Genomic DNA, 27,500 nt, shown 5'->3' on the forward strand with positions numbered 1-27,500 from the left:
CATTTGTCACGACACAATATACAATTTTCTTATTCAGATTTATTTTGTACATCACAATCTTTGAATAATGATCTTTGCTTAATTAATAAGAACATAAAATTGTTTAGTAGAGAGCTTGTATGAGTTTCAAAAATATATTATTTTTTTCTGCTGGGTAAGCCTGGCTTTTTGGGAAAATACTGAAAATGATCGGTAAGTAGAGAGTTAAATTAAAGCATACAGCGGATTAATTACCACCATTACTTACGTTGACAGAGAGTATGGCTATAACGACGTCACGGGTAAATGGAAAATCAATGCCCATTAAAAGAAAACAAATAAAAACCCCATTTACATTTCAGTTCTCTATAAATACCGGTACTCTTATCGAGACACAAAACTTTGGATAAAAATCAAGTCTATAAATATCACAGACGCGTATTCTCAAGTCATTTCAGTTAGAATCGTTATAAGAAGTTGACGACATTCAATACTTTACTATTTCTTTTTTTTAGAATGCTTGTTTTGAGATTAATTTTCGCTTTATCACGTTTGTGTGTTGGTTTGTTTAACGCTTAGCATCACTATCACATTCATTTTCTCATTTAGTCATTTAGTCCGAATCGTATAATATGTGACCCCTCGTCTCAAAACGGTATTATGTCGGGATGAAGTCGATGCTAAAATTTAAATTTATTGTCAAAATATGAGGATTAGGGTTAAGTTTTCATGCTTTATTGAGGAGATTGGATGAACCTCTTAAACTGGCATAAACTATAATTTCAAATTTCTTGTAATTCCAACTTAAAAATCCCTTAATTGGCCTCTGGTTAAACCTAACATAATACCGTTTTGGGACAAAGGGTCACATTTGCTTTAAATAGAATACGACGGAGTGGTGGATAGCTCAGACAGTAGTGCTCCACGCTCTCCCCGGTCAGGCGGAGTTTGCGTACCCGTATAAGGTCGCGGGTTCTCTATTTTCTCCTGGTACTTTTCTACTTACTTCATATCTTGTTATTAACTAGAATACACGTAGTTTCGAAAGCCCTTTAATTAAATGTGACCAGTCGTCTCAAAACTGTATTATGCTAGGATGGACCAGAAGATAAAAAGTCAAATTAAAGTCAATCTGTTCAAAAATATGAAACCTTGGATTTTAGCACTCCACAATACCGGATTCATGCTCCACAATAAGATATGCAAACTCAACCCAAATTTAATAATTTTGGTTATAAAGTCAATTTTTGCACTTTAATCATTCCGGCTTTATGCCGCTTTCAGGCGATGGGTCACAACTGCTATCTTGTGAGACGTTGAAGAATTAAAAGTTAAGGGTAAAATATACATGGAAAGATTTATATATTGAAGGGTCAAGTTTTCGAATGGTTTTGTCTCCCATTAAAACCGAATCATGTAAAACTAGGCCATGTAAACACATTCTAGATAGGTTATCATTCTCCTGGGTTAATATAGTTTTTCAAATTCTCTTATCGATGCTATACGTTCAGGCAAAATACTCACAACATCCCGCCGTTAATGGTTTAAAATGCATGACCCTTGACAGTTCATTTGCTAGAAAGAGAAAGAGGGTTGCGAGGAAAAGCGTTCCCGAGGGAGCGACATCTTCTAAGTGGGGTTCAGTGTATCTGCACGTAAAAAATGAGGGAGGGGATGAGTAGTGGAAAGGAAGGATAGAATAAAGAACATGGCGGAGTAGATTATGGGTAAGACAATATGTAGATATTTGTTGCACTTTTAACGTCAATCGGTCCTTTTCCTTTTGTACCTAATTGGTCAGAATCAGACTCTCGACAATTCTCACTCTTTAGAAAAAGGAAAAAAAAAGATTAAGTTCTATCTCAACACGGATCTGACAAGATTTGATTTTTCGAGAGTGTTTTGCTTTACTGTAGCCTTCGTAAACTCATAGCCTGACACTGACCAAAAATAAATGACGTCACAATAATAATATAAGACAACGATTGACAAAATAAAGTGAATTGCTGAGTCACCGAACCACACATGTACATTCTCCTGGCAGGCTAAAAAGAATAACAACAACAAAAATCAAACAAACAACCCCGCACCCCCCCCCCCCACCCTTACCAAAAAAAAACCCCATCCCATAAACATTAGTGTGATATCAGCAGCCAATAATTCTTTTCAAATCTACATGAATAAAAGAGTAAATGTGTGTGTTTGTGTCTACAGGAGAAACCAGACTTTATTCTGCTTAAAAAATTAACAATTTTGATAACAATTGAATCCACCATTTATGGCAAGACGTTGAAAGGCCGATTTTTACAAAAGCCCACTTTTTGACGCCATTTAAAAAATGGCAACATGGAAATGGGTACCAGAGTTGCAAACTTGGAGTTTTTAATGACAAACCGTTTCTCAGAGACAAATTGGGCTTGATATTTTCATTTTTCTTTCTCTCTTTTTTTAAAATATTTGTCCAATCAAATTTTATTGATGACGAAACCTGCAAAACACTCATCCATGACCTTGTTACCAACCGCTTGGATTATTGTAACTCTCTGGTGTACGGCCTACCAAAAACGTCGCTGAACAGGCTAGAGTTGGTGCAAAAGAAAGCTGCTCGTATAGTTACAAGGACAAAGCCTTGGTACCATATAACACCGGTCCTTAATTCGTTACACTGACTTTTAATAGAGAAAATAATAGCATACAAAATCGCATGTTTTGCTTACAATTGCCTTCACCATTTATCACCTAAATGCCTTTAATGCCTTGTGAGGGCACCTATAGACCAACTCGATTTCTGCGATCCGCCAGTTATTCTCTAATGGAGCAAATCATCCGAAGAACAAAGTTTGCTGAGCGTGGTTTTGCATTTTCGACTCCAATCATACAGACATCTTTACCACCTAAAATCCGACAATGTGAAAGTTTACCAGTCTTCAAACGGCATTTAAAATCCAATCTTTTTCAATCTGATCTGCTCTTCGTGATTCTATGTGAACTTCGAACAAGATATGATATGTGTGTGACTGTTGTGGTGATTTTGTAGTCGAATGAATAAACTTTTGTGATACCAAAAATAAAGCTATTGTAAAGCACCTCACAGCACTATTTGTGGATTCGGGCGCTATATCAAATAATAATTATAATAATAATAAAAATTTCTTCATTCTTTGAACTCTCATGTATTTTTCTTTAAGGGATTTCATAAAATTCAAATAGGTCCCTCCGCGGAGATAACAGATATGACAGCAATTATTAGTCAAACATGGAAGATGTATCGTAGCGGGTTTGCTGGTCTATAATACAATTATAATAAGATATTATCATCACTTATAACCATAGCAATACGGATACGTCTCTTAATCAAGTCATCTAACGATGAATTACTAATGGCGACATTCGTTATCTCCCCTTGGATTTAAATCACGTGGTGTCCAGTTCTACAGAGTGCCCACCCATTCTGGGTACATGTGGGCGGGACTTCCCTTCCTGTTTTCTAAAAAGAAATTATCCAGCCCTCCTATTCCGAAAATTCGGCTGAAAGAAACGGTTCTTCACTGAAGCTGTGGTCACGTGATGCGGAAATGATATTCATTAAAATTCCATTTGGTATGATTTTCTATATGCTCCAGTCATTGGTCATATTGCAAATGTGTTCACAATGACCTATGAATGCTGTGCGCTTGGCTAAGAAACTCACAACATTGTCATCCAGAAATATAGCGGACCAACACACAACACTATGTGTAACCTTAAACGTTTATAATTAATACAGTTTAGTGATAATTACTCATAAACATGGATGGCAGAAAACAATAACAAAGACCTGAGTGAAGTCAACTTTGTTCTATCTATATAATAACAAATGCTTACAGTTTTAGAATTATACAACATCACAATTGACCATTTTGTTCAGATTGACCTATTGGTAAATTAGTAATATGTAGTAGTAGCGTATGGCGACAACTCCAAATTCATTTCGTCAACCCAGCTTCGAAAGTCTTCCTCCACCCTAAGAACTGTTTAATAGCCACCTTCAAGTTTAGTTACTGGAAAGTGGAGGACGATGTGATCGTTGGTCCCTGGGTAAATTAGTAACATTCATAAACAAAGCAGCGTGTTTATATATATATATATATATATATATATATATATATATATATATATATATATATATAAAATATTTATATAAATATTAATAATATAATATTATATTTTTTTTTAATCCAATCGTTAGACAGCAACAACTCATGTGATCGATGTACCAGCAGGACGAAAACCTGAATAAGGATCGTTTCCATTGATTAAAAATATATGAAAACCCTTATAATTTAATCATATTAACCCTCTCCCAAACTGATTGACTTTCAAAAGGATAATTTCTCCTATTTATTATGTCGTTATCATCATAGATTATTGTGTTCACTGATGTTCTTTACCTATGAAGGATGTCTGTAGGTGGATAGACTTGGACTTTAGTTGAAGGGAACATAACCACGCCCCTTGATATGATTCGGACAGTCCGAACAGGCACTATTTAGTTTTAAAATGGCAGTTATTGATTAACAAAGGGAACTATAGATAACACGATATTGACGTCACTCAGCTCTTTGTTATTGCTTTTCGCCAGTCATTTTAATGAGTAGTTCTCATTAAATTGTATTCATCAGACAAACCGTTTAAGGTTACACATTGTTTTGTGTGTCGGTTAGTTATATCCGGCTGGCGGATTTTATGAGTTTTTTACCCGAACGCAATGCACCAATACAGGTAGTAAGATGTAGTAAGATTATCGCCTCATCTACCCACTAAAAACAGCTAAAACATTTATAGTCCTTATGAGAGAATGTTGTGAGAACTAATCACCAAACTCTCGTTCTGAAAACAATAGAAAGAACAAAGAGACATCGAATTCATTCATTGTATTACTGGGCTTTAGGGTGTGTCATAAAATCCCATGTTTTGTTTGGTCAAAATCTACTGAAAGTCAAAATAACTCTAAACTTAAACTTCAGCTTTTGTATTATAGCGCAATGTCCACTAAATGTACTCAAAGCGCTTTACAAAGGATCCCTGACCAGCAGTAACACTTAACATGTAAGACGTGACATATATATATATATATATATATATATATATATATATATATATATAGAGAGAGAGAGAGAGAGAGAGAGAGAGAGAGAGAGAGGGCTAGGGAGGGAGAGAGTGCGTGAGTGAGAGAGAGAGAGAGTGCGTGAGTGAGAGAGAGAGGAGAGAGAGAGAGAGAGAGAGAGAGAGAGAGAGAGAGAGAGTCGCTCATTGTATGGTCTTTACTTCCTACCCGAAAGGTACCGAGTTCGACTACTCATCGGGCTGTATGGCCTTGGGCTCGATTTGCAGCGCTACACTGCAGCTAACGTCTGGGTTATGTTAGTCTTGGTGTAGACCACAACTTAGAAAGAATGACTCAACTATAACAAAGAAAGTATTGGACTGGAACCCTCAGGGCAGAAGATCAAGGGGAAGGCCACGAGGAACATGGAGAAGAATTAAAGAAGCTGATATACAGAGAAGTGGTAAGACCTGGAATGAGATAAAAAAGTTGGCTCAGGATAGAGAAGGATGGAAACTGTTTGTCTGTGGCCTATACCCTGACCCAGGGTGAAAAAGGCAATGATGATGATGATGTAGACCACAAATACAAATTTCCCTCCTGGGATGAATAAAGGGAATTTGACTTTTCTCTTACCGGTTAACTGCCGTACTCTGGAAAAATTCGTCCTTCAAATATAGATCGTTTTAAATGACCCTCATCCTCGTCACCAAACCGGTTATTGACCACTTTCAATATCACTTGATTTTGTTGAATAACGAAATATTGTAACGTTGAGTTACAGACGAGTTACGGAGTTACAGCCATAGCCATCGTAAGTACTTGTTTGTCACCTGCAGGAATCGGCCCAACTGTTTGTGGGTAATTATCACAATATTTCGACACACTGATGAGAGAATTGCTTTACGACAACAGAACATGAGCTCAGGATCTCTGGGGCTGATTATTTTGAGTGACATGCACGGACATAAGATATGCCCTACGACTATGCTCAAAACCATTTTCACAAATGTAATTCAATATTGATTCTATGCGCTTATTCAAAATAATCACAACATCCGCCAACCGGATATAACGTACCAACACACAAAACTATGAGTAACCTTAACGATTGATACAATTTATTGATAACTACTCATAAAAATGACTGGCTAAAAACAATAACATAGAGCTGAGCGGCGTCAGTTTCGGGGTTCTTCTATACATAACGCTTCGATTCGTTTGTCAACACAAAGATGTGAATTACGTCAACCAAAAGGCAATAAAGTTACTGTTTATCACACCTTGCAAAAAGGCTAATTAATCCCTGTCAGCTATTGTGCAATCTAGTTTTAGCACTAATCAAAGCATTTGACCTTGAAACTTGGAACACAAAATAATATACTGTAATCTCAACCCCTATTCTTGCAAAACTCCATTTCTTCCGCAAGGACGAGAGACGCATGCGCAAAACCAACATGACGTTCTCTCTCTAATACTTTTCCGCCGGTGACGTCACAGACTATGGGTGACGTCCAATCAAGGGACGCTACTCTTCCGCTAATCTCATTCCCTATAAACTTGAGCTTTAAATAGCGCAAAATCAATCAAACGTGCTCAAAACCGCTTTAGAATGTGGCCCTGAACAACAGCTACGCGTCGCATGTAGAACGGCACATGACGCCTGTTGGACAATATTACAATTATTTTCGACATAGACCATGCTGTTAACGATCAGGTACTCATTTTACACCTGAGTACGGTGAGAGAATATGAGTAAAGAGCCTTTTTCCAAGGAGCTCGAACCCAGGACCCTCCGATCCGAAACGAGTGTCATGCATTCCACAGGACGATACAACCGCTAGAGAAATGCTATTTATTGTTTATCATTATTATTATTTTCATACTATTTTTGATCAACCCCAAGTGGGCGGGGTTTGCTGATGGATATGTTTTGGTGATGGCGAAACAAAATATTGAATAAAATGATCATTTGAACATCAATGAGCAATCATCTTTAATTCGTTGCAAAACAAAAGCTTTGGTTACGAAATACCTAAGCATCTTTCTTTGACGACTTGGAATAGATGTTTTCTTTCATGGTTGTGACTATCAAATTCGTTATTTTGACGTCGCATTAATATTCATTTGCAACCTGTTGGTGTTAAGTGGTGGACAAAAATATCACATTCAATAAATCCAAAACAATAAAAGAATCCTATATGTTAAAAGTCAAAGCCAGATTATCCTCAGTCTGTGACAGGTCAACACATTTAAACGTCAAATAAATGAAAGATAGATAAATAACAAATAAATATATAGAATGTACGAAATTGACGTCATTCGGCTCTTTGTTTTTGTTGTTACCCAGTCATGTTTATGATTAGTTCTCTCAAAACGGTGTTATGTCAGTATGGACCAGATGATAAATAGTCAAATTAAAGTCAATCTGTTCTAAAATATGAAATCTTGTATTTTAGCACTCTAAAATACTGGATTCATCCTCCTCAATCAGTCACATAACATCAACCCAAATCTAATACTTAACGCTTTGAGGCGATTGGTCACAAATTCTATTAATCAGAGTATAAACGCTCAACGCCCAAATAGCATTTTTTTTGTTGGTACATTATATCCGTCTGGCAGATGGTATGTGTATTTTTTAAAGTCAAAGCATAGCATCAATTTCTATTCGAGTAGGTTGAGGTGGATTCACAAATCTCGTATTTTGATTGGTCAAAAATCTACTGGTTAAAAGACTGAAATATGATTTTCTTCACCTGTCGGAAAAACCATTCATATATTATTATATCTCAACTGAATAATATTGAAGGAAGTACGTTTAGCATAGTACGCAGACTTTATAACACCTTTAAAATGCGCAAAAACAGTATAATTATCACACATTAAAAACAACAACAAACCATCGCATGTCTGTACACCATTACTGAACATATGTTCTAATCTATTAATTGTCACACATTCAAAATAGCATATTATGAACACCAATCCTAAACATAATGTTCATGTGCTAATTTAGCTATGATTTTCATACATTTATAAAGAAGAAACACCCCAACACAGCAGACTCTTACATCATACGAATATCGTCTGTATTTTTTTTACCAATTTTTGAATCTTTGAATCCAGATTTATTTGTCAAAGTCAAATTTACAATGAAATTAATAATTTTCATACTTTTAGTTTGTCAACATTTTGCATTGCTTTCCATTGCTAATTGGCGGATTATCTCTGTTTATATCATATCTGGATATGTTGATAACGATAATCATTGCGAAAACATAAGTATTCAACCGGAAAATATACCATGTATGGTTTAACATGTGAATAAATAAATTGATAAATAAATAGACAATTAAATAGAATATTAAATAGATAAATAAACAGATAAATGAATTTTAAATAAATAAATAAAAATATGTTTTAAATAGCTTTAGAAATAAATAATTTGCCCTCAGTATGATCCAAAAATACTCCAAAGACCTGAATAATACAGGTGGTTCTAAGGTACTGACGTTTCCTTTTTAACACGATATATTGAGTCAAAGAGGCGAAAAAATTCAGTTCTGTAGATGTTGCCAAAGATTCGTATTTCGAAGAATTGTTCGAATTATAAGTCATATATTAGAAATCACAAAATGTAAGTGAATGATGAGCCTACGTGGCAAATGGTAGCGAAAAAAGGATAGGAAGGATGTACACCATTGTAAGATTCTTGAGCTCCTGCGTTAGGAATTTCGAACGTGTTTCCAATGCCGCCCGGGCGACCATGAGGGCGAGCAATGGGAGCAAGTTCAAAAAATCAGACGCTGGAGTTCATGAAAGCATACCTATATAATATACCCCTCAAACACCTCTTCTATATCATTCCTTATCAAAGTGTATTCTTTTTTTTTGATTGACCGTTTCTCGAAAATGTTGGTCTAAAGCTATTCCTAGCACGTTTTTATAAACTTTATGTTAGGCCGCAAAAATTGTTTTTTTTTAAAAAACTCAAGCGTTTATTGTCTGTTTTGTTTTTATTGCAAAGGTAATACTGATGGCTCGTAATATTTTTGCTATCATGCTATAGTCAGATCGGGTTTTCTCCCATAACAAAATGTATATATATATATAATGATTGTGTTTTCAAAATCTGAGAATTTCACGGAAATCTTCAACACAACTTAAGAAAAGGCGGTTTCCTCGTTTCAAAGTCCGTTTTTATGGTAGTTTTTTGGGGTAGAGAAAATGAGGGGGGGGGGGGGGGGGGCAAAATCCAGTGGTATTCAAACCCAAAAGATTTTGACCGAAACTTACCCTACGCCATCGGTTCACTCAAAGTATATTGAGAGATTCCTCTGAAATAAAAACACTTATCAATAACATCCATCACTGATAAAATGAGTACCGAGAACCCTGACTTACAGCTCTGTGGGTCTCCAACGTTTATTTAACACTTTACCTTCTTTTTCTTTTGGCTTTAAAAAATAGCTTGCCAAATACCGCATACCTGGCAATCTTTATAAAACAATTAGCCTTAATAAACAGTGTTCATCACAAACTACTAGCAGTTCCTAAGTCCATTCTTATCAATATCATTGTAACATAATTTGGTATAATACTCACCTAATTCCCAATGACGTCTTCTTGCTGACAGGAGAGTTATGCCCCTTGACAGAGAAGGCTTGTCTCTAATCTGACTCTAATTGTTGTCTTTTCTGCTCTCGGCTACTTTCGCTTTCGTGTTCTCTTTTTTTTTTTATGTCTTGTCCAGGGTTTAGATACTCGGTCGACAAGTCCTGTTTTTCTCTCTGTCGACTTCTTGTTGTTCTTATTATCTCCAGTCGAAGAGATGTCTTCTCCCTTTTCTGTAGGAGGTGATAAAAAGAGAAGGTTATGTTAATCACGAGAAAAGCTGTTTACAACATTGACTGGTCTTTAGGTTAATAGATTAATATCTTGATGGCCGACTCAATCCTAAAACAGTTTATGAAATTATATGTCGATTAGGAATAATTGGAGCGGAAATGACGTTAAGTCATTATAAATCATCTTTGCAATTTTATTTTCTCAGCCTCCTGCTCCTCTTTTTCCAACTCTCCTCCTCCTCCTCCTGGTCCTCCTTTTCCTACTCCTCCTCCTCCTCCTGCTCCCCTTCGTCTGCTCATCCTCCTCCTCCTCCTCCTCATTTTCTTCTTACTCCGCCTCCTCTTTCTCCAACTCTTCTCCTCCTCCTCCTCCTATCTCTCCTCTTCTTCTTCATCATCCTCTTACTCCATCTCATTCTGCCACTTCTACTACTACTACTACTACTACTACTACTACTACTACTACTACTACTACTACTACTACAGCAACAACAACAACAACTACTACTACTACTACTACTACCACTACTACTGCTCCAACTATTACTAGTACTACTACTACAACAACAACAAAAACAACAACTACTACTACTACTACTACTACTACTACTACTACTACTACTACTACTACTACTACCACAACTACTACCACTACTCATTATTAATATTATTATTATTATTATTATTATTATTATTATTATTATTAGTAGTAGTAGTAGTAGTAGTAGTAGTAGTAGTAGTAGTAGTAGTAGTAGTAGTAGTAGTATTTATTATTATTATTATATTACTATTATTATTATTATTATTATTATTAGTAGTAGTAGTAGTAGTAGTAGTAGAAGTAGTAGTAGTAGTAGTAGTAGTAGTAGTAGTAGTAGTAGTAGTAGTAGTAGTAGTAGTAGTAGTACTACTACTACTACTACTACTACTACTACTACTTCCTCGTCTTCTTCTTCCTCCTCCCCTCCTACTCCTCCTTCTTCTTCTGATACGCAACTCCTTTTTCAAAACTCAACCAACAAAAATGTTAGATGCACCAAATATACTGTTTAAAAAGAAGCAAATGATGTCCAATTGCATGGTGGCAGCAGCTTCCACTGGTGTGTTCACACTACTATGTTATGACGATTGACCCAATCAGCAAATTCCGTACCGCACTCATGCAGTCGCAAACCCACCCGGAAGCTTCATCACATCGCACCGTTTAACTAGATGCTCTACGGTATCGGGCTCGTTACCACAACAGGTACATGTTGAACAGGTGGAAAGCCCCCACTGATGCAAGGAGCGTGCTGTTAAGCAGGCTCTCGGCCGAAGCCGATTGGCTGCCACCCAATTATGGCAAAAGGACCTTAGCACATTTTAAAGAACTTTTCTTCGTCATGACCAGCTGTTAAATGACATTAATCAATTTCTTTCCCTTTTTTTTTACAAGGAAACGGTTACTTCAAATAAAATAAATGTCCCTTTATTCATACATTAGGGGAATTAGTCTCTTGGGTCCATTCCAAAGGACGACTGAAATAACCCAAACGTCAGCCGCGGTGCAGAAAACTATTCTAAAGAGAGGTAACTTGCTCAATGCCATACAGCGAAGAGGGTATTCGAACTCGGTACTTTTGGGTACGAAGCAAAGACCTTACCGCTGAGCCACGCTGAGCCATGCCATATATTAGACGAACTCAAACCGAGCCTCTAAGAAGTCAATAGATTAACACAATGAGATGATGACATCGGTCGGTATCAGCGGTGACAGGTATTTTGTGAAAGAGCAAGATGTATACGGGACTCGGACTTCATATACATAGATGTCGCTGATACGAGAGCATGTTTTTAAGTTTGCTGTGTTTGTGTGTGTGTGTGTGTGTGTATGTGTGTGTGTGTGTCGGAGGGGATGGGGTGGATAGATGAGTGTGTGAGTGTATATGTGTGTGTGTGTGTGTGAGGGAAGGAGGGAAGGAGAGAGAGAGAGAGAGAGAGAGAGAGCATGTGGTTCGAGTTTGTTGTGTTTGTATGTGTGTGTGTGGTTGTGTGTGTATGTCGGAGGGAGGGAGTGCATGGATGTGTCTGTGTGTGTGTGTGTATGTATGTGTGTGTTTGAGCGAGAGGGAGAAAGAGAGAGAGAGAGAGAGAGAGAGAGAGAGAGAGAGATGGAGAGAGAGAGCATGTGTTTGAGTGTGTGTGTGTGTATGTATGTGTGTCGGAAGGCAGGGGAGTGTATGGATGAGTGTGTGAGTGTGTGTATGAGAGAGAGAGACAGATAGATAGATAGATAGATAGATAGATAGATAGATAGATAGATAGATAGATAGATAGATAGATAGATAGATAGATAGATAGATAGATAGATAGAGAGAGAACATTTTTGAGTTTATAATGTGTGTGTGTGTTTGTGTGTGTGTCGGAGGGGATGGGTGGATAGATGAGTGTGTGAGTGTATATGTGTGTGTGTGGGAGGGAGGGAGGGAAGGGGAGGGAGAGAGAGAGAGAGAGAGAGAGAGAGAGAGAGAGCATGTGGTTTGAGTTTGTTGTGTTTGTATGTGTGTGTGTGTGTGTGTGTGGTTGTGTGTGTATGTCCGAGGGAGGGAATGTATGGATGAGTGTGTGAGTGTGTGTATGTGTGTGTTTGAGCAGAGGGAGAGAGAGAGAGAGAGAGAGAGAGAGAGAGAGATGGAGAGAGAGAGAGCATGTGTGAGTGAGTGTGTTTGTGTGTGTGTGTGTGAATGTGTGTGTATGTGTGTCGGATGGGAGGGAGTGTATGGATGAGTGTGTGAGTGTGTGTATGAGAGAGAGAGAGAGAGAGAGAGAGAGACAGATAGATAGATAGATAGATAGATAGATAGATAGATAGATAGATAGAGAGAGAGAGCATTTTTGGGTTTATAATGTGTGTGTGTGTGTGTGTGTGTGTGCGTATGTGTGTGCATTTGTGTATGTGTTGAAACGGTCAACCAACCAATAATTTTGTGACACCATGCGGGGGTCTAAGGAATAGATAATCTCGAGTTTAATACAAATAACAAATCAAATCAAGAGAGTGATAACTCGATTTAGAAGATCGATGTCAGTTTCAGATAGTTTTTGTGAAAAATGCTATGCGAATCAAATCACAGAAAAATATAAGCCAAACGTGACAGCTTGCCTCAAACCAGTCCTTTGTCGTGGTTACCAGTTACTTAAAAATGATTTGTCGAGTAAAAATAACCAATTCTGTAAAAATAAAATATGATTTTGTCACTTTTTGTATCTGTATTCATTGTTAATTTGGTATTCGTATCGCATGGTATCGTATCGTTTAAGTGCTAATAGGTTCTAAAAACCTTTTAATGCTCTGTGTAACTTTTATGCATAGATACAATTTACCAATTATATAAATATTATTCAATGTCAATTAATTAATTAATATTGAAAATTAAGTATCTAATATACCTAAATAAGTGTAATATTCAATATTCGAAGTAGAATTAACTCTATTTATATTAATGTCCAACTTAAACATTCGAGAGCTTCAAACAATTTATAGGTATACAAAATACAATTTTATTCTATCTCCCCCTAAATAGTAGCGCAAACATAATTTGTGACGTCAGATTATCGAGCGTAAAGTTTACAAAAAATCAGATTCTTTAAAAAAAAAGTGTCATTTGAATGTTTTTGAAGATGTCTTTTATTCAAAAATGACGAAATTTAATATGAATCGAACGAGGGGTAGAATAAAAGATTTCCTACACTCTTGCGTTTTTTGGAATTCGAAATTAATTTGTTCACAACGCGCACTCGGCAGCTCGAGCAGCGGTTTGGAACACGTCCGGAATCCCGTAAGCAAGAGTGTAAGAATCGTATATTATCCAATGTCATGTTACGTTATTCGCCAGGGACCGCTTGTAAAGCGCTTTGAGCACGTTTAGCGGATATTGCGCTATATAAAAGCTCGATATTTTGATAAAAGACTTGCCCAATCTCCCCACTCTTCTACGCATGCCGTATTTTACTTCCTTCCTTCGCCTCGAATCGACGTTACTAATGCGTTTTGAGTACTTTTTGGATTATAAAATTGGTCGGTGGCTCCACCAGCTATCCGTGTATCGAACTCTTGCAGTGACTAATTATATATAATCTGTCTGGAACAGGCTTAAATTAGAACTGCAAGAAATATTGCAAAAATTATGTGGCTTATATAATCTTTTCTTTTTTGTTCTTATTTTTTAAAATGAGCTTTTATATACAGCAATATCCACTAAACGTGCTCAACGCGCTTTGCATGGCACCATGCCACACTAACATGTAGGACGGGACATCACGCCTGTTAGGCGATATTACAATTCTTCGGACAGAGACGTCGCTGTTAGCGGTTAGGTACTCGTTTTACACGTAAGTACGGTGAGAGAATATGAGTAAGAGAGCTTTTCCAAGGACTCAACTATGCGCCGAGCGAGGCTCGAATCCAGGACCTTCCGATCCGAAAGCGAGTGTTATACCACTAGACCACATTTTTGGGTGTATTTTATATAAGTGACGAGTCGTCTGAGAACGGAATTATTAGAAATTTTTAAAATTAAAACATGAGTCAAGATCAGGATGGGTGACAGTGTTCGTGGAAAAATTCTGCTTGTGTCATAAAGCATTTAACGCACATTATCCAACTTGACCTATGAGTAAATGAGTACCTGCCTATGAGTCGTGACGGATCTTGTATGGACGTAACTACAAAAAAAGACGCATAACAGGAGACTGATACTGTGAGAAATGGAAATTTAGTTGTATATTATGGTATCCAGGGGGGAATATATGAAATTTTGTGAGGCGGAATTAAGCATGGTAAACCGTGGAAATGCGCTATATAAAAGTTGACAATTTACTACCTCGTGGTGACACATTATTATGCCAAAAAGTAAATTTAAAGTCAAAACAACAATAATTTAGAAATTTAGAAATTAGAATTTAGAAATTTCAGATTTGTGTAGTTTGTGAAACTGTTGATGATATGCGTTTAGGTAAAATACTCATAACATCCGCCAGCCAGGTATATCATATGAACAGACAAAATATGTAACCTTGAACATTTATAGTCTGATTGATATAATTTAATGAGAGTTATTCATAAAATGATTGTAAAAAAAAAATAATAATAACAAAGGGCTGAGTTTTGCCAATCTTGTTCCTTCTATATCTATTCTCCTCAAATATAGAGTATAACTTTGATTTAAGATTCTTATTTCGGACTATAATATCATAATCTTCGATTTTCAGCATTTAGTTCTCTTCGATATAATACCGTTTTGAGATAGTAGGCCACAGCGACTAATTCACTCTAACGACGCAATACCGTTTTGAGGCTGTGGGTCATAATTGGAATAATGTTTATTTTCGTCCTCAAACCATCCAAAGCCCCAACATAATTCTTGTTTTCCTGTTAAGGGATCGAAGTAGGGCTAGCGCCATTATGTCTGGTGTCTCGCTTTGGTTGGATGCCTGGGGCGATATTATGTGTTTAAGTTTGTTTTGCTTATTTGGTTGTTTGGTTTTGTCTTTGTTTTAGGGTATTTAAAATTTTAATTTTTTAATTTATTTATCCATTTTTTAATCTTTTTTTTTCTTCCTTGGGGAGGGGGGGGGGGGGGGGGGGTAGGGGGGAGAGGGGTATGTTTGTTGTTCGTGGTATTGACGATTCAATTATTTTCTTTCTTGGTGTGTTTTTTTTCTTTTGTTTTTTGTTTTGTTATTTTTTTTTCTTGTTTCGTATTCGAGGGATTTCTTAAAGGGTTGTGGTGGGAGGGGGGTAGTTTTCATTTCTATTCGTATGCACCAGTGAAAACAGACAAATTCAATTCATAGACATATACAACCAGCAAATAGTTACTCAGAATTATCTTATTTAAACTCCCTCCACCCAAAACACATAAACGGGCCCAAAACATAATGATGGCATTGTTCATTCACAGTCATGCGCAAGAAAACCCAAATATCAACATATTTGTTTGCGTATTTAAAATACAGAGAAGAAGGATAAATATAATACACAGTCGCATGTTTGGTGCAAATATTTCTCTCCCCCTCCCCCCCCCCCCCTCCTCCCCAGAAAAAGCCCAGCCCAGCACGTATACATAGAGGAGATAGATTGATGGGTGTATATATACTAGTGATCAAAAGAAAGTATACACTTGTTTTACCTATAGATAGAACGAAGATGACGTCACTCAGGTCTTTGTTATTGCTTTTTGTCATTCGCGTTTATGATTAATTCTCACTAAACTGTATTAACCAGACTATAAACGACCAAGATTACACATAGTTTTGTGTGTTGTCCGTTTAACTTCCGGATGGCAATGTTGTGAGCTTCTTAGCCAAGCGCATACTATCTATAGAATTGGTATGAAATATTGTTCTGGTTTATTTTAAAGCTATGTGTAATCATAGTATTATCATTTATCTTTCATTTTGTTAGAATTTGAAACGTTTATGGTTGATCATGTATGCATCATAGACTTTTTTTTATAATGATCTTCAAAAAGGGAGATAACAAGTCAAAACATCCACTGACAATGACATTATAATAAAATTACTTGCGTTCACTTCAGATGTAGGGTGCGCATAAAACGGTCCTCACCTTGTGTGGTTTCTCGTGGTTTACCAGTTCGATTTCGGTCCTTTACAGTTTGTGTTATTTCAAATCGATCCACTAAGGAATATACAGTTCTCCTTGTGATATTAAACATTCTTGCGACATTGGTCACAGACTGTCCAGCTTGAAGATGACCAATGGCACGTGCACGTTCGAAACTAAGTCGTGGCAACGCGTTTGATGGATGGTATTTTGTTTTATGTTTTCCTGCCTTGAAAATACTTCAAGAAGACACGGATGCCAAAAAATTTAATTTACACACTTCCTGTCCACAGTAAGGGACTAAAAGGTTATATTAGCACGTGCTCGACGTGGTGAGCGAATTTCAAGTCAAAAACAAAAACATCGACAATCGGAACTCAGAAAGGCTAATGGTAAACAACTAATTGGAAAATCGTTAGCGTCAAGGGATTAAAAAGTAACGACGATTTTAAATGTGTATACTTTCTTTTGATCGTAAATATATATATATATATATATATATATATATATATATATATATATATATATATATACGTTCAAAATAAAAGAAATATAAATATGTCCATTTATATAGCGGCTCTCCGCGGATTTACAGTGTTCTTATATATCCTTAACATATCATGAAGAATCATATTTCCATTTTATGCAGTATCAGTCACCTGTTGGGCATTCCTCTTTGTATTAACACTTGCACTGTCAAGTCTTCTTGTATTCAAGTACTCATTCACATCCGAGTCGACACATTTGGTGGTTTTATACATATATATATATATATATATATATATATATATATATATATATATATATATATATTCCCAACATACGGACTTTTGCCGTCGATCCCCTCCCCCCCCCCCCCCTTTCTTTTTACATACGTCATATCAACACGTGCTCGAGCAAACTGTCTTGACCAGGGATATAACGCCACTTGTTTCCTTCACCAAATCTGATTACAACGTTAGTCTCCCAGCGTGATCGACGAATCCTTGTCATCTTAACGTAATATCATATCATCCTTCTACCCCCCCCCCCCCCCCCCCCCCCCCGCCCCGCTCCCCCAAGCCCTCCTCACGTCCCCGCCTTGCCAGCCCTCCTCCTACCTCCATCCGTCACATACTTTGCTCATCAGGTGATCGAAGTCTTTTGAGGTTCAATGTTACCCTGACCGAAAACCACATTTTAACTCACTCAACCCTAACACCGGCTATCTCTATATTCAATATCTCGCAGGGCTCCATCGTTTAAATTAAAAAATAATTATGAGGAAAAATCTATATATAGTATTATTAAATTTACTTTTAAAAATGTAAACTTTTGGATTGAACGACTGAAAAGTACAAAAATCTTTAGGGAAAGGGGACAGAATGGAGATTTTTTTTAATGAGCTTTTATATAGAGCATTATCCACTAAACGTGCTCAAAGCGCATTACAAGGGGTACCCTGGCCAACAGCGACACTTAAAACTAGGACGAGACATGACGCCTGTTAGGCGATACTACAATTTTTCGGACAGAGAAAACGCTGTTAACGGACAAGTACTCATTTTACACCTGAGTACGGTGAGAGAATGTGAGTAACGAGTCTTTTTTCCAAGGACTCAACTATGCGCCGAGTGAGGCTCAAACCCAGGACCTTCCGATCCGAAAGCGAGTGTCATATCACTAGACCACATAGCCAAATATAAAGGACATGGAATGAGTGAGTTAACGAACTCACATGTTGTTCACGTTTATAGAAGGAATGAAGTTAATGTCACTAAGCTCATTGTCATTGTTTCTAGAATTTGCAACAATTCTGTTGAATAGTTCTCACTAAAATATTATTCAATCAGACAACAAACGTCTAAGGCTTCGCATAGTTTCGTGTGATGGTACTTCTTATCTGGCAGGCAGTTGTGGATATTGTTCTTAAAATTATAGCATCAATGATGAAAAAAAACCCAACACTTTTTAAAATCGAAAATAGCTGTTATATTTCGATATTCCCAATTGAAGTCCGTTTTCAACTGCTCTCCTCTTGGAGGAAACGATCACTGTTAAAGCAGTAAGAATAATATAATTTTTAAAAATCCCCAAAAATCATATTACTATTATTATTATTATTATTATTATTATTATTATTATTATTATTATTATTATTATTATTATTATTATTATTATTATTATTATTATTATTATTATTATTATATTATTATTATTATTATTTATTATTATTATTATTATTATTATTATTATTATTATTTTATTATTATTATTATTATATATTATTACTACTACTATATTATTATTATTATTATTATTATTATTATTATTATTATTATTATTATATTATTATTATTATTATTATTATTATCATTATTGTTATCATTATGATTATGATCATCATTACTATTAATACTACTACTACTACTACTACTACTACTACTACTACTACTACTACTACTACTACTACTACTATTACTATTACTTTTATTAGTAGTAGTAGTAGTAGTAGTAGTAGTAGTAGTAGTAGTAGTAGTAGTACTAGTAGTAGTAGTAGTAGTAGTAGTAATATTGGCAAAAGGCCTAAAATACTTTAACTCGAACTGATCATTTTAATTGACGATTCGCTTTCAAGAAATTTCCCCATTACGGATTGACATCGTGGGTAGATTATATTCTGGTCATTTGGACTTTAGTCAAACTTCTCACCATCTTGTTTAATACCATATTGTTACGGAGTGTCACACATTTAATCATTTAAGTGCACCTTTGTTCGGAGTGTGCTTATTTGCTAATGAGTTCGCCTAGATTTCACACATTTCCCAATCTTTTGTATCATTATAATGTTATTCGGAGTTTTTTTTTTCTTTCTTGGGGGGGGGGGGGGGGTGTCTTTTTTTTATAGTCCACCCAGCAGTCAGCAGCTCAATCATCATATTATATAAGCGGATGTTCTATTCTGCTGTTTCTTTCTTGGGACACCCGATATATGACGTCACTTCCTAATTAATTAGAATAGATCGACGTGTTTTTGTTTGTTTTTTCCCCTCTCTCTCTCTCTCTCTCTCTCTCTCTCTCTCTCTCTCTCTCTCTCTCTCTCTCTCTCCCTCTCTCTCTCTATCTATCTATCTTCTCTCTTTCTAATCTGATATTGAGATTAGATTTTGTGTCCGTTGTGGTTGTTGTTTTCTATGGGTGTTATGAGGCATCGTCATCTAGTAGTATGACACTCATCGTCGGACCGGAAGTTTCACGGTTTGAGTCCCGATCCTACATGTTAAAGGTTGGTGTAGGTAAGGGACCCCTTGTAAAGAAAGCCCTTTGAGTACCTTAAGTGGATATTGTACTTTACACATGCTTAAGTGCTTTTGTGTCTTTTCTATTATTGATTTTTAAATGTAAAACTTTTAGGTTAAATTGAAAAAAGAAAGTTTTGATGGAATAAAACAATTTTGCCGTACTTTGCACACAAAAAAAATAATCAATATAAAGATTTTGGCCGGAAAATTTGTCCTTCAAATATCGATCGATTAAAATGACCTAGACCCTGTCAAAATCTTTCAAATGTGAGACTTCAAGGAATGTTTCAAGGAAGTCTCGGGTTTGAGAGCTTTTGAACAGATGAGAGTCATTCTAATCGATTGATATTTGAAGGACGTGTTTTCTGACCAAAATATTGAAAATGTATTTCTTTTATTTTTTTAGAGTTCGGCAGAATAATGATAATGATCTGTGATTTAAGTAGTCTCCTTTTATCTATAAACATCAAACTTTGGTTGTGATCTAATTTAGATCCAACTACTCTATCAAGAACGCAGTTAGGATGGGGAGTGGGAAGGGAGGGGGTGGGGGGGGGGGGGATGGATTGAAGCTGCGTTGGACGTTCAGGGAGTTAGGGCAGACGGAAAATTGTAAAAATTCCCATGAACCACCCGGGGCTTTTGTGAACACAATGAATAACAAGAGATCTTCTAGCCTTTGGAGTTTATTTAAGCGAAAAACAAAAACTAATTTAGTTACGAGACAACGAGATTTTGACGAGAGAGAATTGGTTCTATTATTAGTTAATCACTTGGAATCATTGAATGGACAGAATAGGGTTTGAATCTGGAGTCCATCTTGAAATGTTGAAGGACTATAATGTAGAAAATACAGCGACCTATGCCTATTGGACGAATACTTTAATGTCGTGGCTTATTTGTTTCAAGAACGTACCTAGAGTCGATGACGACGAAACTCAGCAAAAAGTAGTCCTCCAGAACCTCGAGGCCCATGGAGCCGGAGTTTATCATGATTTCTATAGCATGAAACGGACAATGGCAATTGCTTTCTACCCTGTGGATAGGACAGTAGTCTGTCGCAAAGTACTTTCCGCCAGATGTTACAGACTCAACTACCCAATCACTGCTGGATGGACAAGGGGAGGGGGGGGGGCAGAATAATCTCAACTGAAACCAGGGTAAGGAGAGGGTTAAAATTCAAAATACTTTTTATCTTTCTGTTTACCTTTACATAGGTTTTGAGACAATGTAGTCGCAGGTTTGATTTGTGTAATTTGACAATGTAATGGTTATTTCAATCGATCAAATCTTGAAGGACGATCATTTTAACCAAAATTTTGTGAATGTGTTGTCTTCTTTCTTTCAAAATCACCAGAACAGTGTATCCGTCCATTGCCTGATGCCACAAACAAAAATATTATTGTCCTTTGAGTACATAAGATGTGGAATAGAACATTAAGACCATTAATATAGGAACTACGAACAATTTCCCTCTGCCTGATATGATCACAGAATTCACATTGTTTTGCTTTGTTTTGTTTTGTTTTTTGGTGGTTTTTTTTGGTTTTCCTTATATTATTTATTTATCTATCTGTTCATATTTATTTGGGGGTAACGATAGCTCAATTGGTAGAGCACTCGCTTCACACTCAAAGGCAACCGCGATAGATTCCGGATGCAGTCGAGAATTTTTTAATGACCTCCCTGTCCACCCAGACGTGATTGGGTAGCTGGTTCTGATAGATCTGACTGAAAGTACTTTGCGATAGACTAGCGTCCTATCCAAAGGATAGCAATGAACTGCTAGTGTCCGTTTCACGCAATAGAAACCGGGATAAACTCCAGCTCCATGGGCTTAATGGCTCTGAAGGACTAATTTTATTTATGTTTATTTATTATATTTTATTTATTCTATCTTATTCCACTGTTCGTCTCGCCAGTCTGTGGTTTTCTCGTTATATTTACGACACACGCAAATAATAATAATAATAATATATAACCATAATATTAAAATCATGACCACAAAAAGTCTAGTCTACATTGGCTGAGGTTATTTGGATATAATTTGTTCATTGTTTGGTGTTATCTAACCATGTTGTTCCTTCTTTTGCCTTTCATCGGTTTGCTTTCAACATTGTTATCAGACTTTATGGTTAGACGTCCAAACACTGGACAAATTACATACAAATAACTAGAAGCTTTGTGCGGCTATAATGTAGTCTTTTGGTGTTTGACACTCACCTTCGGACTGGAAGTCCAGGGTTCGAGTCCAACTCTGAACGGCGCACAGCTGAGTTCTTGGAACAGGCTCTTTTTCTTTCATACTATGCTCAGGTGTAAAATGAGTACCTGACCCAGCGTTGACATGTAATATCGCCCAACAGGCGTCATGTCTCGTCGTACTTGTTAAATGTTGAATAAGGACCCCTTGTAAAGCGCTTTTACCATGTTTAGTGGATTTTTACAGCGTTAGTGTCTGTTTAGGCGGAGTAAACCGCTATAATAAGTGCTATATATCGTTACTAGTATTGCAGTATAGTATTTGGGAGGAAGTAGTAGTAGTAGTAGTAGTAGTAGTAGTAGTAGTAGTAGTAGTAGTAGTAGTTGTAGTAGTAGTAGTAGTAGTAGTAGTAGTAGTAGTAGTAGTAGTAGTAGTAGTGTAGATAGTAAGTAAGAAGAAGAAGAAGAGAAGAAGAGAGAAGAAGAAGAAGAAGAAGAAGAAGAAGAGAAGAAGAAGAAGAAGAAGAAGAAGAGAAGAAGAAAGAAGAAAAGAAGAAGAAGAAGAAGAAGAAGAAGAAGAAGAGAAGAAGAAGAAGAAGAAGAAGAAGAAAGAAGAAGAAGAAGAAGAAGAAGAAGAAGAAGAAGAAGAAGAAGAAGAAGAAGAAGAAGAAGAAGAAGAAGAAGAAGAAGAAGAAGAAGAAGAAGAAGAAGAAGAAGAAGAAGAAGAAGAAGAAGAAGATATTGCAATTATTTTCCGACAACGCTGTTAACTGCCAGGTACTCATTTTATATCTGAGTACGATGAGAGAATGTGAGTAAAGAGCCATTTTCCAAGGACTCAACTATGCGCTGAGCGAAGTTCGAACCCAGGACCTTCCGATCTGAAAGCGAGTGTCATACCATAAGACCACGACATAGCCGTGATAATAATAATATTATGTTATGTTAGTTTATGTAATATTATGTTAAGATTGTTTACCCAGGAAATAGTGATAACTTTATTTTGATTGTATTCATCACCATAATATATTCATCAACATGATCCATTGTTATGTTTTGATTCTCTATTCAAGCATACAGTTCTTATTCTGTACTCTTGGCAGGCAATTAATTATTAATGTTCTCACCATCAATCTATTCATTTAGCTACATTGAGAGTTCAGTCTATATATATATATATATATATATATATATATATATATATATATATATATATATATATATATATTGTTTATATATATATATATATATATATATATATATATATATATAGACTGAATCTCAATGTAGCTAAATGAATAGATTGATGGTGAGAACATTAATAATTAATTGCCTGCCAAGAGTACAGAATAATATTGTTATATATATAATATTGTTTTAGATGCGGCTTTGTGGTAATCGGCAATAACACTAATGGTTATGTAGGTCGAAGTTTGGAGTGCCGTGTACAAAGTTGAGTTCATAGAAAAGAAGTTTTCAGCCTAGTTCATGCTGTGTCTCTCTCGAACAAAGATGTGGTGCACAACGCCAAGGATGTTATCAAAAATAATATTCATTCACCCTCAAGGGAAATTATTCTCTAGGATCTACTTTGAAGAAAAACTAACATACCACACTGCGGTACTCTGGGACAGAAAAAAGCGTGTTTATAATTTTGGCCATAAAACTCGTCTTTCAAATATCGATCGATTTCAATGACCCTCATCCTATCAAATAATTCTCTAATCCGGGACTTCGAAAGAAAGTACCAGTTGTGAAAGTTTTTACCAAGATGGGGGTCATTTCAATCGATCGATAATTTGAAGGATGAGTTTTCTGGCCAAAATTTTAAATACGTGTTTTTTTTTTCCAGAGTACGACAGCAGCACAGGAATCGTCCACAGTTGGGACGCCCAAAGGAAGCAAAGTTATTATTCATTAGTGTCCAGTGCTTGCAGAGCTGTTAAATCACTAACTACGATTATGCTAAGGAAAAGACAACGGACAGTTTAACGTCGCAGAATCGAAGCAGTTCCCAAATCAAAACCACACAAGGTACAGAGGTGCTACTTTTTTTTTACTTAGCTGTTACTGTCTATTCCTGCTCTCCCTTTTATCTTATGATAAGAGAGAGAGAGAGAGAGAGAGAGAGAGAGAGAGAGAGAGCGAGAGAGAGAGTGTTTGTGTGTGTGTATGTTAGGGAGATAGAGAAAGAGAGAAAGAGAGTGTGTGTGTGTGTGTGTGAGGGAGACAAAGAGAGAGAGGGAGAGAGAGAGAGAGAGAGAGAGAGAGAGAGAGAGAGAGAGAGTAAGTACATGATAAATAATATTTTGAATAGCGTCACAAATAAAATTATTCAAAGAAAGACAAGTATAAATATATCTGACGTATTATAACAACAACATGGGTAGGCATCTTACTTAACTTCGTATCATCCTGAAACAAACCAAAGGATGACCTTTGTATAGAAAGGTCAAAGGAGATCAATTTCCAGACATGGACATGTAACCCTCCGTCTCAAACAAGGGTGATTTAATCGCAAATATAAGATTTGTGCGGCTATGTGGTCTTGTGGTATGACACTCACTTTAGGATCGGAAGGTCAAAGATTAGAGTTTCGCGCGTAATTGAGTCCTTGGAAAAGGCTCTTTATTCACATTCTCTCATCGTACTCAGGTCTAAATGAGTACCTGGCCGCCAACAGCGTTATAACTGTCGGAAAAACTGTAATATCGCCTAACAGGCGTCATGTCTCGTTCTACATGTTACGCGTTGCAATTGGTCAGGGACCCTTTTTAAATCGACTTGAGCACGTTTAGCGGATATTGCGCTATATAAAAAAAAGCTCACGTGCGTCATCTGTGTATTGTCTATGATATGACACTTAGGATAATCTTACATCTTATTTTGAGGACAACAAATTTGTGTGACAAGATCTAAACTCTCACATCTCTGGTGTCATACCACAAGACCAATAGACGCACAATTACGAACAGATACCTATGTTAATTCTATTAAAATCTTAGCCCATATTATGTATGAGTTTTATTTCTCATGTTGCGTAACATGGTAATCGCTAAGGTACATAAAGGCCGAGGTGCACATAATATTTGCAGGTCTGATAACCGAGCTCAATTATGAGTTTGGTTTAACTTTGTTGCAATGGATACTATTTTTGACGTTTGTTTGAGAGTATTTTCATTACAACATTGAGCCCATAAGGTTTTGGGTTATCAGACCCGCATACAAGTACACGTGGATAAATGCCAATTCGGCTACAATTACCCAATAACAAGATATGATACGAAAAGTGAATTTTAAGGTAAAATGGCCCATGGTATACGACATTTCAGTTTTTAGCTGTCTACGAAATTAATTATTTTCATTCCCCTCAATGAAATACAATAACTAAATCTCAGAATGATTTTATGTCGCGTAAAGAGTTTGTGGAAATATCGATACAAAACCCAGAAAAATGAGATTTTAGAGAAAAAACATTTACTTTATATTTCTCACAATTATATTTCTAAATTATGACCCACAGTCTCTAAGCGGTATTATGTAGGGATGATCTATATGCTGGAATTAGCTTTATTGACAGGATGATGAAACTTTGGGTAAATTTCATTTCGTTAGGATGAGAAAAAATAAATATATAGAATTTCAATCCCTGCAAAGAAATTCAAATCTACTGATCTACTGTGCGGAAGTAAGAATATCCAACCCAACATCGGAATGCCACATGGTCCGAACAGAACGGCTAACACCCAGACTGGCCTACATTATATCTATTTTGTGTGTTTATAAGTCTATTACTTATCAACCCACCCGCTGTAATCAGCAAATTATACTCCAAATACAGCTCCTAGTACCGGTGTTTCCGGCATGTCGTCAGTGGTATCAATGATCTCAGATAGTAGTAATGCTATAATCCAAATGCGGCGATCAGATTGATAAGTCTTTGCTTTGAATTGATACCGTCAGTGTTCAACACCTTTGATCTGGCGTCAAAAACCAAATACCTGTATATGTATATATATATAATATATATATATATATATATATATATATATATATATATATATATATGATAAGTTTTAGCCTAGAATATGCTGTGTTTCTCTCGACCGTTGTTTTTAGAGCGAATTATATTATTATGGCTCTGAAGGACTAGCAACTTCAAAAAGTCTTGAACGTACAACGTACGTAATATTTGGAATTATTTTAGTTGATGATATTAGGGGAAAGCGTTTGTCACAAAGTGTGTCCCTTAGTTGTGTTTAACACATTGTACACTATAATGAGGATAACAACACAGAGAAAACAATAAGCCACAACATTTGGACTACAGTCCTATTTTAATTGACCCTTATTAGTAGAGATGCCTAGACAACCACGCCTCTCGGCCAGTCGTCATAATGTAAACAATGCAGTGATTGGTAAACATAGCAAACTACGCAGGTTTTACTATCGACATTGCTATTGATTCTTGATCAATAGAACCAACACAGAAAACTATGTGTAAACTTATACGTTTATATTATGAATTAGAAAATCATGTGATAATTAGTCACTCATTTGGCGGTATAAAAACAATAATAATCACAGAGATCACAGAGCGCTCGAATTTATTCAGGTTTTTGTTATTAAACAACCCTTCGATAAACCCCCCCCCCCCCCCCCCCCCCGCGCCCCAAAACCCCAACCTGAGGGGTCAGCTGGCTCAAAAAGGGGGAGTCACACACCATTAGTCGCCTTTAAAGACACTCTAGCTTGAGGTTGGACTATACTTGCATGCTCTCTTGAGTTTATTCCATCTAATTAGTTATTGGGATAAGCTAAATTTGTTGGATATGGTGTCTATGTCGGAAACAAGCAAATGTTATTGTTGGTCTTGTTTTTGTTTTGGTTTTTTTTGTTTTTTAGATTTATGGTTGTTTTTCTGTTTTTCCACAATATATAGATATTTCCATGTCCGACTTTGAAACTTATTTTGATTTCTGACAGATTTATTTGGCCAACAGGAATATTTATTGTAGTCAAGATTATAGATTATGTTGTCTTCACGAGCTTTTGTCAACACCACCCCCCCCCCCCCCCCCCCCCAAAAAAAAAAAAATATATATGTCTTTTCTGTGATGAGTAATAGCTGCAAAATGAGTGTTTATTTCCATTTTTATCATTTTTTTTTTGTGAAGTATCTCCCAGAGATGGTATTTAGTCATCGCGGCGATGTTGCAGAAAATAATTTCGTGCATGTGCGAAAGTTGTGACTTATAGGTGAAAAAAGTTCTATGGCTACTTAACATGTCACGTGAGTGTAGATCACATGGCCAAATTGGATTCAATAGTCTGATGTCACGTCGCCAGGCAACGGCGGCCATCGTGGTTCTAAACAAAGAAAATCGGTACTTTTTATTCTTCATGCTGGCTAGAACTTTTCATATGTCTTGTGATCGGAATGTGTAAAAATCAAAACATGATCAGATTTATAATGTTTTTTCCCCCCTGGATACGCT

General features: G+C 36.3%; 1 protein-coding gene across 1 annotated transcript in view; it reads right to left on the bottom strand.

Moving 5' to 3' along the window:
• The window catches only part of LOC144970651 (uncharacterized), a 113,556-nt gene that overhangs the window by 78,919 nt on the left and 7,137 nt on the right, over nt 1-27,500 (bottom strand). Inside the window, exon 2 of the mRNA XM_078910490.1 lies at nt 9,674-9,915. The gene's annotated coding sequence lies outside the window, so the exon portion shown is untranslated. The remainder of the gene's footprint in view (nt 1-9,673; nt 9,916-27,500) is intronic.

This window comes from Berghia stephanieae, chromosome 4 (genome assembly GCF_034508935.2).
Source record: "Berghia stephanieae isolate SIO BIC M18660-M18661 chromosome 4, UCSD_Bste_1.3, whole genome shotgun sequence".
In the NCBI taxonomy this organism is placed as follows: domain Eukaryota; kingdom Metazoa; phylum Mollusca; class Gastropoda; order Nudibranchia; family Aeolidiidae; genus Berghia; species Berghia stephanieae.